At 45.0% G+C, this 18,748-nt stretch overlaps 1 protein-coding gene across 1 annotated transcript in view; it reads left to right on the forward strand.

Moving 5' to 3' along the window:
- SLCO3A1 (solute carrier organic anion transporter family member 3A1) overlaps nucleotides 1-18,748 on the forward strand; it is a 137,816-nt gene that overhangs the window by 37,089 nt on the left and 81,979 nt on the right. The window lies entirely within an intron of this gene.

Consider the following 18,748-nt stretch of genomic DNA (forward strand, 5'->3'; position numbering starts at 1 on the left):
TAAGCTGTGCTCTGGTTACAGCAGGTGGATAGTATATCAGCAGGGTCCTCACAGCAGTGTCCAGGGTCTGCTGCCAGCTGGGCCAGAAGCTGAGATAACTTTTTGCTGCGGGAGCAGGGTCAGGGCTGTGTCACACCAGGTGCCACCGTCAGTGCCTTTGGGGACAGTGAGTGTGCTGGGTGGCATCACTGGGGTGCTGCTGCCATGGGGAGCTGGCACAGAGCAGGCACAGGCTCAGTTCTGCAGGGTTCTGCACTGTCTACTCCTTGTCTAACCTGTGGCAGGAAGGCACTGGAAGAGAAGCAGGAGGTCCAGTACTGACTACTGAGGCTTACTGCCTCCAGCCCGGGTTAGGGACACCTTTGTCACAGCTGTCTGTTCAGCACCAAGTGGCCTGAAGGGACCTCTCCTTTTCTGCTGGTCACAAACATGTGATCTGAGGCTGTGTGTTGTAGCTCCGTGTTGCCCCAGGCTGTGTTGCTGCACGGGAATCAGTATCCCTTTTTCAGCCAGCTGTGTTCATAACAGCTGTGTTACAGCTGAAAGCAAGGGGAGAGCTGGAGGTGACACTTAAATTGTTGTTTAACAGACTCCTCTGTGCAGCAGGAGGATGAGGCACCTCCTGTACAGAGATTGCTCTCTCTGGGAGAGTTCAGATCTAACCTCGAGTGACTGCGTGGAGGGTCCATGTAGCTGAGTCTTCCTCCCCTGTCAGGTGCATAGGAAACAGCTGCATGTTAGGGTTTGGCATCAGGTTTGTTCCTGGTGTCTCCTTCTGCTCTTCCTTAACGAGGCTTTTGGGGTTTAATTACAGTCACTGCCTAACTTCAAGTCCCCAGTGCCTGTAGGTTCACAGTAGTCAGGGGAGAGACTGGCTGCTCTGGAGCTGAGCTTGGGGGCTTGGGGCTCATCTCTGGAGATGCTGCTCTCCAGGAACTGCTCCTGCATCTAGGGATGCCATCGTCTACCCAAGTCACTGGCTTTCATTTTGAGTATCGGTGGTTAGATTATACTCCTTACAAACACACTTCAAACCCAGATTGTGCAGGATTACCGCTGGATAACAGCCAAATCCCAGACTGTTTAATCACACTCCTCTGTCTCTGCTGGATTAACATAATTAATGTAAGCCCTTTTGGATGGGAGACCTGTTATTTGTCTGGTGCAGTTCTTAATTTGTGCAATGCTGTGCATATACCCAGCATGCTCTAGAAATGGTGATGAAGGTCTAATTCCACTTGTATAGAACTCTTAACCAAGTAAATCTCCATTGACAGACAAGAAGTTTACTGTCCTTTCAGAGGAAGTTGTAGACTACTTAAAAAAATCAGAATGCCAAAGTTATATTGGAATGACAATTTTCCAAGTTTCTTCAAGGGAAATTAAAATGCTCTTTGTATTTTTAGTGTAATTTCCCTAGGGAGCAGAAAAAATAATTAATAAACCAAAGGTTCATCGGTGCCTTCTGATCCTGACCAGTTTCAAGGGTGACAGAGAGCTTAATGTGCAGTGGAGGTAATAGTGATTTTGTCCTTGCACATCCTGCCTGAGCACATGGGACAGGAGCTATGTCTTTGGACTTCTGTGGTATCTGGAATCATGGCAAGAAGGCAAAAAGTGTTCCTCAAACATATGACATCCATCCCATGGGCCCAAAATCCTGTTGGCTGAGTTGCTCCCTCCTTTCTATCTATGCTTCTTATGCAGCTGGACATGATCTAAACCTTAACAGGATACACTGGCTGCTTTTTATTTCCGCCATTTCAGTGTTTTCTAGCAGCAGATTGGAGGGAATTTATTGAAGAAAGGAAGAAAACCCAATAAAACAAGCAAAAAAATGAATCTAACTAGTCAAATATTTAACTTGAATGATAATTTCTGAATTTTAGTAGGCTTTTTGTGTGGCAGAAGTAATTGCTACATTCTGGGTTAGTTTTTTTTTTTAATGAAAGTTAACTTCTGCTTCCATTATCCCCAGTTTTAAATGTAACCTTTTACATTCAGGAAAATCCCAGATATAATAATTTCATAAGGAGGAAAATCAAGTCTCATCAGTTCTGGTGGATTGTTTTCTAGATCTTGGCTGTACCCATCTGTGCAGAAGGCGAAAGCTTTCTGGAGCATTCCCTGAAAAACAAACACTTGTGTCCAAGCTTGAAAATTACTATGAAAGTGACATTTAATATTTGGCCATGAGCTACAAAGCCTGTTATTTTCAGTGGGGCTCAAAGGACCCTCAGCTGGGCAGCTCTGGCCCGTGGGGTCCGGCGTGCCCAGGTCCCTACAGCGGAGCCGCTGCAGGTCTCGCCAGCCGTGGGAACTGGCAGCATTCCTGCTGGGAGCTCTGCAGCGGACAGCGTGTCCTGGGCTGCCCTTCTCCGTCCTGCTTCTTCCACGTGCCCTCCCAGAAGCAAGAAGCCCTTTCCAGGGAGTGCAAACAGGAGCTGATCACTTCACAGGCGATCCGTGGTTGTGTGTTGCCTCTGATTTATATTCAGCACTGGTAGAATGCTCTCATCACCCAGTCTGTGCTCACAAGCCTTAATATAACTAATGTCGAGGCATTTTTCTATGATTTTCCTCCCTGGAGCCACATGGTGTAAGGAATTTGGGATCTTGTGCAAGTCCCAAATGCTCTGTGAGGGAGCACAGACTGGGGGAGCAGACGGCAGGAGCATCATTACACCTGGGCCAAAACCTGTGTGTGTGTGGAGGAGGGGGTGTCTTATTTTTCAGCTGCAAGAAGCCCAGTGTTTCAAGGTTCATATGGAGCATCATTTGCAACAGAATAAATATCTTGGCATGTCACGTTTTACACAGCAGAAATGCTTCTGACTCTCCAGCCCTTGGTATCTATAACTCGCTTGCAGGAATTGCTGACGTCTGCCCAAATGCCAATATCTTCTCAGCCATATGAACCTTAATATCACAGCTTAAGCTTTAGTCTTCGAGCTGTGCAGCACAGCTAAAATCAAACTGTGTTCCCAGCACTGAAGGAGAGCCTGACTTTTAACCCACTGGCTTTTTTATTTATCTTCCTTCTGTGAATTGCAAAGTCAATTTCATTCCAGGGTTTCTAAATGGCATATGATTTCTACACCATGATGGCAAATCTCCTTTGGGCTGTTTACACCGTCTGATGCTGGTGGCCTAAGCAGGGGCAGGTCAGCACAGCACGAAGCAGGGCACTGGTGTTGTATTTCCTTGTACCCTTTCTTTATTCATAATAAAACAGGCAGGTCACAGCAGTGCTTAATCTCCACCTTCCTGTTAATCTTTACATTGCTTTGGTTCAGTCTTCTTTTCTTTGCAGCTCCCTGCTGCCAAACTCTCTCCTTTTTCACCCTGAGTGTGTTTTGTGTTCAGCCTCATAGGCTTGGTGGCTTTGTCTTTGCCTTCCTGGAGAGATGCTCCTGAGCAAGGGTCCTGCTCTGTGTTTTTCTGGCTGGGGGTGACTAATGGGGGATGTCCCATCCCACCAGGATTCCCAGCAGACCTGCTGGTGTCACCATTCAGTGAAAAGCACCCAGATTCAGAAGTTCAAAGTTGTTCAAAAGATTAAAGCTGGTATGGATTGGTTTGGCAGAGGGCTCTCACAGGCTCTGAATGCTGTAACCATTGCAATGAGATCTGTATTGGGGCAATGTGATGGTCAGCCCTTTTTTTTTTTTTTTTTTTTTTCTTATTTATGGTCATCAGAGATGCAGCTTTTAGGACCCAGCCCTTGACACTGGGCATATAATGGGAAATGTCCACTTCACTTAGTGAGAGCAGAAGGACCTGATACCAATCACTGCAATTTATTCTCATTTTCTTCTCTTTTAAGTGAACAGTTTGTTTCTTGTGTTTTATTTCTAATGACTAAAGTACTTTTTAGCCTAGTAATTAACCTCATCAAGTTCATAAGCATTTTTAAGACTTCCTCAAGTCTTCTGCCAACACCCTCACGTGTTGTGAACATCACAAGTATTCAGGAGTTTGGGATTTGGGGCTGACCAGTGTGGACCAGTTCACCCCAGAGTCCTTTGCCTGCCCTGGAGGAGAGGGCAGAAGCGGTCTGTGGGGTTTGGTCCTTGTGCCTGAGGTGTAATTCCCCTTGAGTCATGCAAGGAATTGTTACTGCTGTTCCTTCCCATCCCACGCGCTTTGTTCAGTGTCAAAAGTAAGATCTCAGAAAGTGAAATTAATTTCATCTTGATGCAGCTATTAATGTTACACACTGCAGAAAGCTCTTTAAGGAGGCCGTCGACCTTCATCCATGTGGAATAAGTGCTGAATAATGGAGAGCTTTCATATTTCCACAAAAAGAAAGTAGCTTTTTTAGTCAACTAGAGATGTTACAGACGTGGAGGAGGGGGGAAAAAAACCAACAAACTGCATTAGGAAACAGTGGGCAGGGTGTGCATGAGGACAGAGCAGCAGCTCCCTCCATCTGGCAGGTGCTGCTGTTTGCAGAGGCCTCTTGTGAACTGCACTGACCTGTCTCACCTGCTGCTGACTTTTATAAGTCAGTGTGTTCAGCTTTTCCTCCTCTCCAGCCCCGAGACCTGCTTGATGCCTGCACTGCCAAGCCCTGCCCCAGGTTTTTCTCTCTTTCCTTGAACTGCTTCACATTTCGTGCTTCTCTGATGTCCTCTGGTAACCTGTGGTGTGCTTCAGCCGTTTATTTAAGGAAAGAAATGCTCCCTGAACAATTTATAGATGGCCTGTTTTGTCTCCCCACCTGTTCTTGCTTTGAAGAAACATCATGTTCTGGGAGCAAAGTTCTTGTTCCCTGGTGGTCTCTTAGTGAGGCTCTTTAGAATGGCCACTCAGGAGAAGGATCCTTCTCCCTCACCCTGGCTGTTTTATGGGGTTTGCCTGAGCTTCACCACCCTGTTGATAATTGGGGTGCTCAAAGCCTGAGCTGCTTGCAAAGAGTTTTCCAAATTCAATCCCTGCCTAATGCATAATCAGCTAAATAGCTGGAAATATCCATTTGTGCCTCTGTGTCAGCCCGTGAGGTAGGAGCCTGTGAGAACTTCAGATCTTAGATGGAGGTGGTAGTTTTGAAGTGACTACACAGAAGAAGCAAAATGCACTAAGAAAGGATGGAAATGAAGACTCCCACCCACCCCTTTGAAGCTATGTTACTGAATATGAGACAAGTTTGATTTTGGGAATATTATATTCTTTGTGACATCATTTGGTCCTTAGGCACTTCCCTATATATTGTAGTTGCCTTTCCTCTTCTAGCTGCATGTTGGATGGTGGGACTTGCCTTTAATCTAAGAAAAAATATGAAAGCCAGCAAACAAAAGGCAGTTGTGGTTTTTTCTGTGTGGCTTTTTATAGTATTTGCATGCTTCTGGCAGTGTGACAAGAGAACAAACAGTTTCCTTAGCACGCAGTTGTGCTGAAGGAGGTCTGAGAGAACGTAACAGGCTTCCTTGAGAATGTTGGGTGAAGGTACAAGGAGGGGTTCTCATCACATGAGAAGAGGAGCTGATGTTTGGACCTCAGACAAAAGAACCTATTAAAATTTTGGCTTCCTGACAAAGCAGCAACAGCTACGGTGTCTTTGCAGTACTTCAGGGCTAAGCAGCCATGTCCCAGTGCTTCAGAGCCACACTTGTCAGTGTGGCTGTTCCCCAGCACGTGGGACTGGGAGGACTGGAGCATGTGGAATGGAACAGGGAGTTAGAGATTAGGAGGTCCTGGATGGACAGACAAATTCTGCACCACTAGCAAGGTAACCAGCAGCTATTCCTGTCACTCTGCTTGTTTGCAGCAGCAGCAAAGCTGGGTTTGGCTTGCTTCCCACAAGTCACTGAACTTCATTTTGCATCTGTTTCCACAATGTGCGGAAAGGAAAGGCAATAAATATTTATTACTCTGTAGCCTGGATCCAGGTTTTATTCCTCTTACTCTTCTTCCCCTGCTCCTGTGATAGTTTATCTTGTGGCTTTGGAGTTCTCCAGCTTGGGGGGAATTGAAGAAGGGTTTACAGGAGGTGCTGAAAGAGGCCACTGCCACCCCAAGAAGCATTGCTCAATAAACCTTTCTAATGTTTGTCTCCTGGAAGAGAGGCAATTATTTGCCTCTGCCTTTCCGCTTTGCTGGTAATTACAAGCTCTCCTCTAGCATGTCAGATGCTAATCTGCCATTTATCATTGCTCTGCAAAGCACCTGGAAGGGGTTTCTGAGATGGGAACACTGCACGTCCAGCTGTGGCCCCTGCGCCCTCTGCAATGAGTCACCCTGATCCCAATCCTGAAAAACCCTCTCTTGCAGAAGTTTAAGGAGGGGGAAGAAAAACTTAATCTTTTATTACTTAGATAATGAGTCATTCTTATGAAATTCATGGTGCATTAGGAGCATCAGTGTTCTCAGGAGAGAAAACCAAGAGAAGTGAGCTTTTTATGCAGTATTGACCTTCTGTCTTTTGTTTTTCCATTCCATATTTCTAGTTTCCTTGTCTTGTATTGTCTGTATTTTCTAGTGCTGTTCTTTTCTATTGTTTCTAAAGCTGGATGGCCAGGTGTTCACATTTGATATGATACAGGTTTGCTCTGGAGTTGGATGGTGACAACACAAGGATTTTTTTTCCCTTCTTAATTGCCCCCGTCCTCCCTCAAGTTTTGCAGAACACATTGAGAGATTTTTTGGTATCAGGATGGATTTGTTTGTTTATTTGTTTCCTATGAGTGTGTAATTAACAGCCTGAGCGTTGTCTAGTGCTGAGACATTCTGGCACACCTTCACAGCCCCTCAGTTGTGTCATTGGGTGGGGTTGGTTGACAGGATTCCAGGGATGTTGTCCTTTCTTGTTGGACCCAAGGCCTTCTACAGCATGACTGATTTCTTATTGAGACTGTGATAAGGACTTTAGAGTTGCTAAACTGGGATTTTTAAACAGAGGAAGAGAAATGGGGAGGGAGAAGAATGCTGTAGGCAGAGGCATGGCCTGCAAGGAGGTGTGTCTCTGAATGAAGGTATTAAAGCATTGTACTGTGTGAAATTGGTTATTATTTTGAAATCAATGCACTGAAAAGACAGAGCCTCAAAACTTAGCTTTACACCTGTATTCCTGCTGCACTAAATATTTTTTGTAAAAATCAATGGAGGGAGCCTACTCAGCAGTGTAAATTCTGTGTAATTATTGAGCAGAGAATTATGGTTGTCACGTATTGATTCCCCCCACTTTGTAAGAGCTTCCTCTATTTTAAGGGCTGAATTGGAGTCAGTGTTGGCACTAAGGAACTGGAAGGACAGAACATCAATATGTGGGCAAGGGGCTGCATGTGAAAATGCATGTATTGATTCCCCCCTGCTTTGTAAGAGCTTCCTCTATTTTACAGGGCTGAATTGGAGTCAGTGTTGGCACTAAGGAACTGGAAGGACAGAACATCAATATGTGAGCAAGGGGCTGCATGTGAAAATGCACATGTGTACGCAGATTGCTTCAAGAGCATCTGACTCACATAAGCAAAACTGCTTAAGGACTGAAATTTCCTTCTCTGACCCCAGAAAGCTCAGCTGCTGCAGCAGTTCGTGTGAGCTAATCTTGAGCCATTGCTTCAGGGACAGCCCTAGAGATGGGCACTTGTGCAGTTCTCCTCTTCAGAAATGTTAGAGCTATGTTTTGTCCTCAGAGTCACGCCATGATGCTTATATGGGATTTTAGTCTGCTGGTTCACTTCTTCTTAGAGGTGTTTGCAGTGCAGAGGTGGGTGAAACATTTCCTGGGCGGCATGTGCAGAGGCTGGCAGAACCTGAAGGAGGACGTCCCCTTTGTGCTTGTTTGCTTTTGTTTTAGAGCCAAAGGATTACATGTGTCATCTTGGGATGGGTTGTTAACATCACAGAATCACAGTTCCCAGTGATCCATCTTGAGGAGCTGCACAGGATTATTCTGCTTTTAAACAAGCAACTGCAGCTGCTCAGGGGAGCGTTTTTCCTTCAAGCTGCATTGTGTGCTAGAGCAATTTCAGTCCACTAAAATGAAATACTGGCTAGGGATTTGTGACAGGGTAGCAAAGTCGTCCTTATTTTCAAACTCTCAGGAAAGGCAGGTGTAGCTTGCTCAGAGAACACCCTGTCCTGAGATTCAGGTCACACCTTGGTTTTACGGTGTTCCTTTGGAACATCCCAGAAACACTGGTGGAGTTTCAAACTGAAATTCCACACAGTGGCTGGGGATAAGGAAGGGCTATAGCTGGGGGTATGTGCAAGATCAAGCATTCTTACTGAGCAGAAAGTCAGTATTTCAAGGGTTAAAAAAAAAAAGTAGGGGAGGAAAAAAACTTTAAAAGGAAATATGTCAAAGTTCTGTTTGCTTGGAACATTCCAAGGCAGTGGCAATGGTTTTTCTGGGGTTTGTTTCAGAATTGAAGATACAAAGAAAAGGGACAGTCTCAGTTCCCTGCACGCCTGTTAATGAGGTGTATTTATAGTCGTGGGCTGGAAGGGCACCCTTGCTGCTGCTGTTCCTCTCACCTGCACCATCCTTCACTTGGCAGAAGTGTCACCATCTCCCAGCCCTGTGGTGCTGGAGCTGGAGGGCTTTGCCTCCAGAGCTGCCCTAGTGCCATCTCTTACTCTGACTGCATGAGTTTGCTGTGTCTGGTGACATGGGGACCTCCAAGTCTCCCTGGAGTTCCAAACAGGTGTGGGGTGACTGCTCCAGAACACAGCAGCATTGGGGTTGCTCCAACCTTACCCTGCTGGGATGCAGAGCCAGCATGGGATTGTGATGGGGAAAGGGAAAGGACCGCTGCCTGAGGCTTCCTTGTATGCCACAGCTTAAAAAAACCCCAAGATTATCACTTGACCTTGCAAGTTTAACCTACTCTGAAGAAGTTTTGAAGTAGCTGCTGTCTCTGAGGCACTTGAAGCAAAGCTGGTTTGTAGTTCAGAAGATCCACAGCTATTTTGGGCAAGCTTGGCTCGTGCAGGCTGCCAGCACAGGGTGGGCTGCAGGCTCTGCTGTGAGGATAAATGCAGCAAAGGCTCCGGACGGGGGTTTAACTGGGAGGCAGCTCCTGCCCACAGTGTGTCATCCCAGAGTGGAGGATGAAGTGGTTATTGATGCAGCTTCTGCCTCTGAAAAGGGGCTGGGGAAGGGAAAGCCTCCTGTTGTGAATGAAAGGATGGCAGCAAACTTCCTAGGGCTCGTTTCTGATTCATGTGTGTGTTTCTAAAGTGGCTGAGAAGAAGAGAATCCTTCTTCACAGCACTTTTGCAGCTTTTTGTGTCCAAATGTAAATCTTGGATATGTGGAGGACGTGAATTTAAAAAGGAGAAATTTATTTGGCTTCCTCTTTATTCCTGAGGACGTGGAAGAAAACTTGTAAAAGACTTGGTATTGCTGTACTGACTACTGCTAGGTGTTTCTGGGAAAGGAGGAAGCACAAGCTTTTCTGTAACTGCAGGAAACTAATGTGTACCTTGTGTACAGTAAAGCATGGATAACTTCCTTCCTTCCTCTGATTGTGCCAGAGCACAAATGTATCACTTGTCTGCCGGTATCTCTTTAGCCAATGTGTTTGGGTGTAAGCTGTCTGCAAGAGAGAAAGCCAGGTCAAGGATAAAAATCCCATACTAATCCACTGTCTATTTAATTTCAGCTAAACCCTCCTGCTTTTCTGCCTTTTTACCTCTGTGGGGTCAGCAGGGTGGCTGCTGCTTTACTGTTGTGCACTGCCTTCTGCATTTTTTAACCTGATAAAATACCCTGCATTTCTGTGACAATCTGGCCACAGCATCTCCCCATAACCCCCATTGCTGCTGGGCTCCTTCTGTAGGGTCACTCCAGGTAACTGCAGTGTTGCTGCACAGGCAAATCAAAGCAACATTTGTTGGGTATTTTTGCTTTGGCTCCACATTTAAATCCCTTTCTCCTTCTGTCTCCTGGCCTCAGCCTCAGGCTGCTTTGCAAGCTTATTGCAGTCTCACCTGTGGCAAGAGGGACACTTAGTCCTTTTTTGATTGTGATTCCTTTTTCTTCTGCAAATGTTATTTAGAGATCTTGTTCCAGTTTTTGAAATTACAACCCTTATATAAGGTCACACAGTTTCCAATCTTGTCTGTGTTTTGTACAGACCAGTGGGACTTACCACCTGAAAATCATTTATGCCCTATTAGCCCTTTCAGTTCTTAATGCACCTTTTACTGACTTGTAGAGAATACAGATTTTAATGGTGTCCAAGTCTGGAAACCTCCATTGCTATTTGATCAGAGGAAAGAAATAAAGATTAGAGGGTTTTGTTGTTACAGTAAGCAGAGCAAAGCAGGCCACTATATACATTGAGCACTAAGGGTTATTGCAAGAAATACCTTTTTTCAGGTACAATACTTAAATGGGAAGAAAATTAGCATTATGCATTGAGAGCGGAACAGGCTGAAACAGAGCTTTGCTGCCAGGTTTCCATCCCAGAGAACTCTGAGGCTCTGTCCAAACTGCTCAGCAAGAAAAGTGAAAATGTGCCGATGTGCATGTGCCACCTTGCTACAAAATGTAAAGAAAAATCTGAGAATAACACACTTGGTGCTCATTTACTGAGCTCTGCTTCCCACACAGACATCCATAATGAGCTGAAACAAAAGGATCAGGTGAGTGGGAGCAGGCTGGCAGGGAAGGAGCTGCTTCTCCATGGGCAGTGAGAATTGGGGAGAGGAAAATTAAATAGCCAAGCTAATGTGTTTGGAGGACAGAAAGGCAGAACTCCAATAAAGGGAGAGGCAGGGAATTGGGAATGCAAGCTCTCCTCCTGCCTGGTAGCTGTTTTCCAGGGCCTCTGTAGCCTCAGGGCTCAGGAAGAACTTTTGCTTGTCTGTCACTTGTAGTTGGCAGGGCTCGTCTGTGGTGCTTTTACAACTGCAGGAAACTGTGCAGCCACAGGACAGGTCCTCCCTGCAGCCCTGCCGCATCATCCCTCCATCTGGGGAGGGGAACAGACCTGATCCACGTCCTTCTTGCTCACACACTGAACAGCACAGCTTTTTCCCTGGCTTCCATCAGCTTTTAGAGTGGCCCCAGGGAGGCTTTCCTCACACAGGGACTGTGAAGCACTTCGCTGCTTCCTCTCACCCTGAGGTTCCCATCCCTGCTTGCAGCAAGTAAACTGAGTCAGAGACGCCCCAGGCTGGGTTTGTGGGAATGCTCCCTGCATGGTAGCTGTTTAAAAGTGGCTGTTGCCTGAGCAACAGCTGAGATTTATGAAAATCTAGGTCTTGCTCTGTGTGCTTCTGACAGCAAATCAGTGTTTGTTACTTTGTGTCTTGGCTCTCAAGATAAACGTCATTGTCATCAATTTAATATATCTAATCTGTTTCTATTTCAGCAGGAAAAGCATATAAGGTGCTAGGTTCTTGCTTAGTAAAAAATCAACCACCATTAATTTATTATTCTCCTCCCTGTCATCACAGTATAAAACTCTGGCCTAACTCAAAGCTGTGTTTACTGGAAATGCAGGGGTTTTATTCTCTGTTGAGGATGTTTAACCTTTGGCTGTTCACCTGTGATTTTCTGCTCACATCTGTGTCCTTGTGCTATAATGCAAAGTCATGCTGGATAATCACACACCAGCCCAGGAAACACAACCTGGCCCATGATCAAACCTGCTTCACAGTTCTGTATACTCTGTACAAAAGGTTTTTGGCTCATATAAATTAGCCTGTGCTGCCTCTGGGGTACTGTTCATTTTGGGGTTTTATCCTTTCAGGCATTAAGGACTTTTGGACATGTTTTGAGGTCTTAAAAAAAAAAAAAGTAAATTCTTGTTTGCTCATGTTTGTATTTTTTTAATAACTAAACCATTTTTCTAGCAGGTGTGATGTTTATTTGGATTTATAAGAGTAAGACAATAAAATGCCCAGGTCAATTACTTCAGTGCCCTTACAAATATATTCAAAACAAACTATATAGGAAAACAAGACTGGTGACCACCTCCCCTGTGTACAGCAACTGGCAATTGAGCTCTCCTGCCCTGGGGGGGAAGGAACCACTGGAGTCTGTCCTGAAGAGCAGTGCTGGGTGAGATTCAAACATCCCAGCCCAGCCATAACTGGTGCACCAGCAGATAGGAGCTTTGGGTTTTGAGGGGTGAACCATTCCCAGGGAGATTTAGGTGTTGCTTGTTGGAATAATTTTCAGTATTTCCTGGAAGCAAGACCACCTCTTGCTGCACTCACCAAGGCTTAATGCCATCAAATCCAAGCAGAATTTGCCTCCCACATGAAGATGAGTGTCAGGTACCACCCTGTGCACGAAGGTGTGCATGCCCTGCTTCTTCAAGGACATGAATATCTAACCACACTTGCAAGTGATATGATTGTTTGGAGGAAGAGATCTCTTTTGAACTTCCAGCACGCTTGTTCACTCATTCATTCATTCATTCTGTTCACCTGCTCATTTGGAAATAGTGGCTTTAAGTTCCTTTATGTGTTTTAGCTTTGTCATCCATGAAATGGAAATGATAATACTCATTTGCTTACCTCACAAATTTGTTAAGAGGATTAGCTGATGTTTGGACAGAGTTTTGAAACCTTATACAAATATTAAGGTTACTCTTAATAGGCCACATGGAATAACAGAACTGTCAAAAAAAAAAATTTTAAAAAAAAGAAGCTTGGAGTTGAACTGTCTTCATGCTTTACAGCAATCTGGGTTTCCAGGCTCACACTGTGTGTGCTGCTCTGGAGGTGGGATTTGTAGAGCTCCTGTGTTCCTCTTCAAAGGTGTGCACCATGGGAGGCTCCTCTGCTTTAAAATACCCTTCACAACCCAGTTCTCGTGTCTGTTGCCCAGCTTGTCAGCTTGCAAACAGCTGAGCTTTAGGCATTTTAAGGCGCTTCAGAAGTGTTTTGAAAATCCTCAGTTACAAGATTGTTTTCAGTTTTCCTAAATGAAATCCCAGACTGTACTTTTTAGGGATTTTCTTTCTAAGTATAGGTTCGAGGGGGTGAGTTTCCATTTCAGAATTCAAGTTAGCTTGAAATGTAGTGGCTCTCTGGAGAAGCCTTTCTATTTTTTCTCTCTAGCTCTGGTAATCTAGATATGCCAGCCTTGAACCACTGGCAGTGTATATAATTTTTTGTAAGATATTTCTCAAACCCAAGATTGTTTTCAGCTTCCATGCTTTTATCTTCGTGCTGTCCTTTCAATGTGGAAGTTGTTCATCCTAAAGGAAGGAGCAGGTCAACATCTCTTCTGAGAATTTCTTTATTGTCTTGTTGCACTGCTTCAAGAACTAATTTGAAGATGCATTTCAGGTCCCTGAAATGAGGCAGAGAACACATATGCCATATCCCTTCCCCTTCCAAACATGCATGGGGAAAATTTTTTTCTGGTTTTCTGTCTTTCTCGCTACTCTTGGCCTGTTAAAATAGAAGTTGCTTCCACCCACCATGTTCTGGAAAAAGCTGTTGCTGTTCTAACCATAAGGCTCTCATTAGAGTCAATGGGAGGTATATGACTAACCCTTCATGTGAGCCACTTAAGGAAAAAAATTGTAATTAATAACATGGCTTTTGTGTGAAAAACATTTTTGGTGTTAAAAAAGGACTCGGTTTTGTCCTTGATCTATAGCATATTTATGGGGGAGTTTGCATGTTTCAGTGTGCTCTGTATGTCCTGTAAGGAATATACACAGATCTCCTCTTAAAATAGTGATGGAGTTTGGCCGAAGTGTGACAGCTCTGGAGCCTCCAATTCAGTATGTTCCAAAGAGAGCTCCTCCTGGGCGCTGCCTGGCTCCTGAGGTGGTTGGGGCTTGGTTGTTTCCACCTCCTGCTTGGGCTCCCTCTGCTCCTGGTTTGGTGCCTCCAGGAAGAAACCCTCCCCTCGCCTGCAAGGTGTGAATGCTGGTTGTGGGTTTATGTGATTTCTCAAATTTCTGTCTCTTTGTTACCCAGGCAGGCTGATGATATGTGAACAGACTCTGCAGATGTTGGGATTTTAGCGCTGCTGGTTTTCTGCCGTTTTCTCGTGGAAGTTGGTGGCTGACTGGCTTTTTAAATATCTCGGTACATCAGTATCTGGCACTGTGGAGGGAAGAAATAAGGCTTTCTGTGAATGTGAAGTGTGCTGAACTAAAGCCAGCAATCTTCAGAGTCTTTAATTACCAAGCCATTCAAAACCTGCCACTTTTGAGAGAGATATTTTGACACCACTTGAACGTTTTAACATCTGCTCTTTGTATGGAGCTGAAGGCATTTGCTAGAATCTGTTTAATTTTTCACTGGATATTTTCCTTTGCATTCCTACCACAATAATATAGTTCACAGAATGGGAGCTCTGTCAGCAAAGACAGCTAGGTTTTTGTGGTGCAAAAATTAATTGTTATTGAACCCTCAGCAACCAAGTATGAGCTCATGTTTGGGGAGGAGGGTTAGAGAAGAATTGCTTGGATTGTAATCAACTTGGTGCGCTGCTTCTCCAAAGTCCTGGCTGAATTATTTCAACTGGGCTTTCCCTGTTTATGAAACTTTACGGGGTGTTACAGGTTCTGTGTAATATTTTCAAAGAGGTAAAAGCAAGAGTTGCTACTAGGATGGAAATGTGTGTCAAACCACAGCAACTGATTGTTGTCATGGGCTATGCTGGACATTTCCTGTGTTCAGTGGAGGTTTTGTGGTGGTGAAATGCTTCCATTTAGGATTCTGTCATATGTTTTAATGGGCATGACAATGACTGGTATTCAGTTTATCCATGTGGTTTCTACTTTGCAGTCAAGGCAAAAAAACTGAACATGTGGCATTTCCTTGAAACCAGAGAAGTGCCACTTGATGTGATGTGGAAGGCTTGTAAAAGTGGGAGAAAGTCCAAAAAGTTCTTACTGAGGTCTGTGTTTTAAACCTGATTCTTCAGTTCATGTGATGGAGGAAGCAGAGGAAAGATGCTCTGCTTTCTGCTGGGCTGTCCATGGTCCTACAGCTGTAACCCTGTCCTGGGAGGAGGGAGCAGTCAGTGCCTTTTATCTGCCCAAGAGTCACATTCCCTGGTGCCAAATCAGTTAGTGGCACAGTCCACCAACTGGGCATCCTTCATGCCAAAGAGGCAGAGCAGTCATATTTACTGCTTTTAATTCTGTCTTTGTAGCACTGGCACAGGGGATGAGATTGGAGCAGAATTCCTGCATCCTGCCTGGGCTTAATCAGTTTTTCTGTGAAACTGCACTATGCTGTAGCTCTCCCCAAACAGGATGTTTTATAAATGGCTTTTTTCTCTCCTTGGCTTCCTACAACTCTACCCAGAGCTGCCAGCCAGTTTGGTTTCACACGTAGGAGGTCCAGCTGGGCTGTGGGGTGGGATTTGGGGGGGATTCTGCCATCCAGGCTGGAGCCTTCCTGTGGTGCTGCCTGCCTGTAGTGTCACAGTGATCCTCTGAAAGCTGCTCTTTAAGTCTGCTGTGGAGAGGTGTGGGAAAGAATGCTGATCAAGTGGGAGATGATATTCTCCCAAGTTTTGCAGAGCCAAGCTGTGTCTTAACTCCCCAGGCTGCTTTCTAGGAGGAAAATACAGCCATTGCTTCTTCAGCTGTCTTATTTTTGTATGCAGGCTGCTTGCTTGCATGTGTTGTCCTCGAGCTCTGTCAGTTTGAGAGTGGCTCACTGTTTGATTTTGTTCTAATCTTTTCAGTTAAATGAAGGCTGGCCTTGAAAAGAAGCTTGTAGCGTTTTTCCCAGCTGTTGCACAGAAAAAAAACAGCCCCTCCTTGCTTCATTTCCAGCACCTCTGCTGTACTCAAGCTTTTGGAGAGACTGCCAGCTTAGCTCTGACCAGTTTTCCTTGGTGTCGTGGCAGGACTTTGGTGTTACTGTGTGTCTCCTTTCCTGCTGTAAAAGCTTGCTTTTCTCAGGGATCTAGTGATAAATTAGGGAATAAATTAGGATAGTTAGCCACAGTTGTGCAATAAAAAGCTGATAATCAGTATTTTATAGCCAAAACTAACATAACCCTCCCTGAAAATACAGGGTCAGTCAGGATATAAAAGTAAGTTCTCTAATTGTCAAAACTGAACTTGAGGAACATCTAAACTGAATTTTGTATATACAGCCAAAAATACTTCAGCTATGCAAGCAACCACATTCCAGAACAGAAAAGCTGATGTTTATTTTCCATTTTTCAACTGCATTCTTCTCTGGAGAACTCTGTACAGCTCTGGAGGCCATGAGAGTAAGGCTGAGTGCCTTCTGTGTAGATGAAGGTGATGACTTCTCATTCCATGACAGGAATTCCCAAATGTTGTTCCCATTGACAGGGACAGAATGTGCAGCTGCTCAGGGTCTTCCTTGGTATCAGATATTCACTGGGCTTCCCTGAATGCTCCAGTGGCACCAGCAGGGGTTTGCAATCCTTGCCTTTGGAAACACTGTGCATGACAGAGGATCCTTTGTCTCAAAAACATGGCTGGGCTGCTCCTTGGATGTGGTGGCTAATCTGTTACTTTTCCCTGTGCTTTGTCTTTTCTTGCTCTTTATCTCCTGCATTGGCTCTGTCATCCACCTAAAGCTTTTTGGATAAAACTGCTACCTGTTGTCTTACTCCTGGTGTAGTATATAGGGCTTTATACCAGCTAGACAAAATGTAGGACAGAGGCTTAGAGCTCTGGAAAGGCTATTTTACCCTGTTATGGAGCCTCTGTTTTCAGTACACTTATTTCCAGAGATAATTTTTATCAAGTTTTATCAAGCCTGGACCTGATCTCAGTTTTATAGAATGTTCCCTGTTTCCTGCAACTCATGGGCAATAATCACATTTAGGCATGAGCTGGTTATTAGATTTCATTTGGAGTTGGTCAGGGAGGCTGCAGTTAGGATGGGCATGTGGTGAATTTCTGTGGAAGGCAAAGTCAGGAGGGTATGAAGCTTCCAGAAGAATAAGGGAGGCTTGTGGCACCTGCTGTCTGCACTGAATGGTGCTCAAATGTTACCTCCCTTTGGGTGTGATGTCCATGAAAGCCAGGCTACATCTATTTACATCTCTCAATGTCAATAGAAGAATGTCAGAACGTGTCAGTGAATGCAGTGACTTCTCAAACACCAATCAAAAACATCCACTTTCAGGATACAAATGTGACCGCTGGAGAATCTCTGCAGTTCCCTTCCTCCTGATCCCAGGGAGCACCTTGTGAAGTGCTTGGGGTGAGGCACGGGCTGGGGATGAGTGTGAGAAGAGAGGAGACATCCACCAGTGCTGTCAGCAATTAAAGCTGGTGCTTCTGAGCTGTACAGACTGAAGAGGACAAGCAGATCCTCAGCAGGCTGTGGGAGATCCCAGCAGCTGTGGGAGAGAACTGCTAAGGATGTGTATCTGGAGGGAGGGATAACTCCTCAGTGCTGGGCAGAGCATGGGGAGGTAAAAGAGCTCTTTGCACATATTCCTGCCATGACATGCAGGCACTGACTTTCAGTTGTGACAGTAAATCTCGTTCGTGTGTGTCTGCAGGTAGCCTTTCAGTTTAACTAACCATTCCTTTGAAGTCTTGGCAGACTGCAGTCGTTCTAAGAGGCTTTCAATTTTGATTAGGCACAGAGCTGGACTGTCAGCACAGCTCCCAAGTGTATTTGGGCAGAGATGTGACCACAGGGCTGGTGCAGGAATTGGAACAGTGTGGGGTGGCATAGCAGTCTCTGTAAGGGCCCTGTTGCAACAGCCTGTGCTGTGTTTGCATTGCTCCGTAGATCTGCAGTCTCAGTTCATACTTCTGTTGCAGATTTGACCCTTTGTTGTTTAAATGCCAAACCTGATGCAGAGAAGTCCCATCGTCACCTTCAGCAGTCCTCTCCTTCCCCTGGATGGGCAGATGGAAGTGCAAGGAGTGAGCTGTGCTCGTTGCAGCCATTACTGCTTCTAGTTGGTCTTTGTCAGAGCAGAAGAGGCCACTTTGCTTAATCTTATATTGTCTTAGATTCAACCAAAAGGAGAATTGATAAGGCTAGGCTGAAATTCCACAAGTGAATATGTCCCAAGCTTATGAAGAATTGTCAGATCCAGACCAGTGAGTCAGATGGATCTGTGTCCTAACTGTATGTTTGATCTACAAGTAATGAAACCACTGGAAATGTCCATTCTGCACCAAAATCAGTGGTGATGAGGAGGCTTGAGATTGTCAGTGGTCAGGCACAAGGGGAGGATATTTCTGACAGGGTTCTGGGCTGCTGTGCAGCTGCTGTGCTCCTCCCTGCACATCACACTTCGGTGACCTGTAAATGATGTCTGTGCAGTTATCATAGTCAGAAATAGGTCATGTGAAGCCAAGTATTTGGGTCAACTTAAAATGCTGCTTATTCTCCTTTTGAGCTTTTGAGCTTAAAAACCAAACTGAAACAATTGTTTCTGCCTCTGGTGGGACACCCTGCAAAGCACAATAGACTTCATCTTCTGGGTCGAGATCAGCTGTAACATATGAATGTTTAAATATAACTTCAGTAGTAGAAACAGGCTTAGAAATATGTTCAACTGACATTACCTTTCTGGGCCGTAAACCAGCTTTCATCTGCCTTTAGAGGCCATCATATTTTCCAGCTGAGTCAGTGTAGGTGAAGTTATTAATAAATCATAAAGAGCAGAGTCACTGCGAGTGCCCCTTGGCAAACCACGTCACCTCCATGGTGTCTCAGGTTTCCAAGTCCCCAAACTGGGAAATTATACAATTTCCCCTGAAGATCCACTACTGAGAGCCATCTGTTGTTAGTAACAGCCCATCAGCTTCTCCCTTTGGCTCTTCAGGCTCATCTCAGTGGAAGTGTTTGCCTCAGAGCT

The sequence above is a fragment of the Onychostruthus taczanowskii genome, unplaced genomic scaffold (assembly GCF_017590055.1).
Source record: "Onychostruthus taczanowskii isolate IOZ18803 unplaced genomic scaffold, ASM1759005v1 scaffold6, whole genome shotgun sequence".
Lineage (NCBI taxonomy): Eukaryota > Metazoa > Chordata > Aves > Passeriformes > Passeridae > Onychostruthus > Onychostruthus taczanowskii.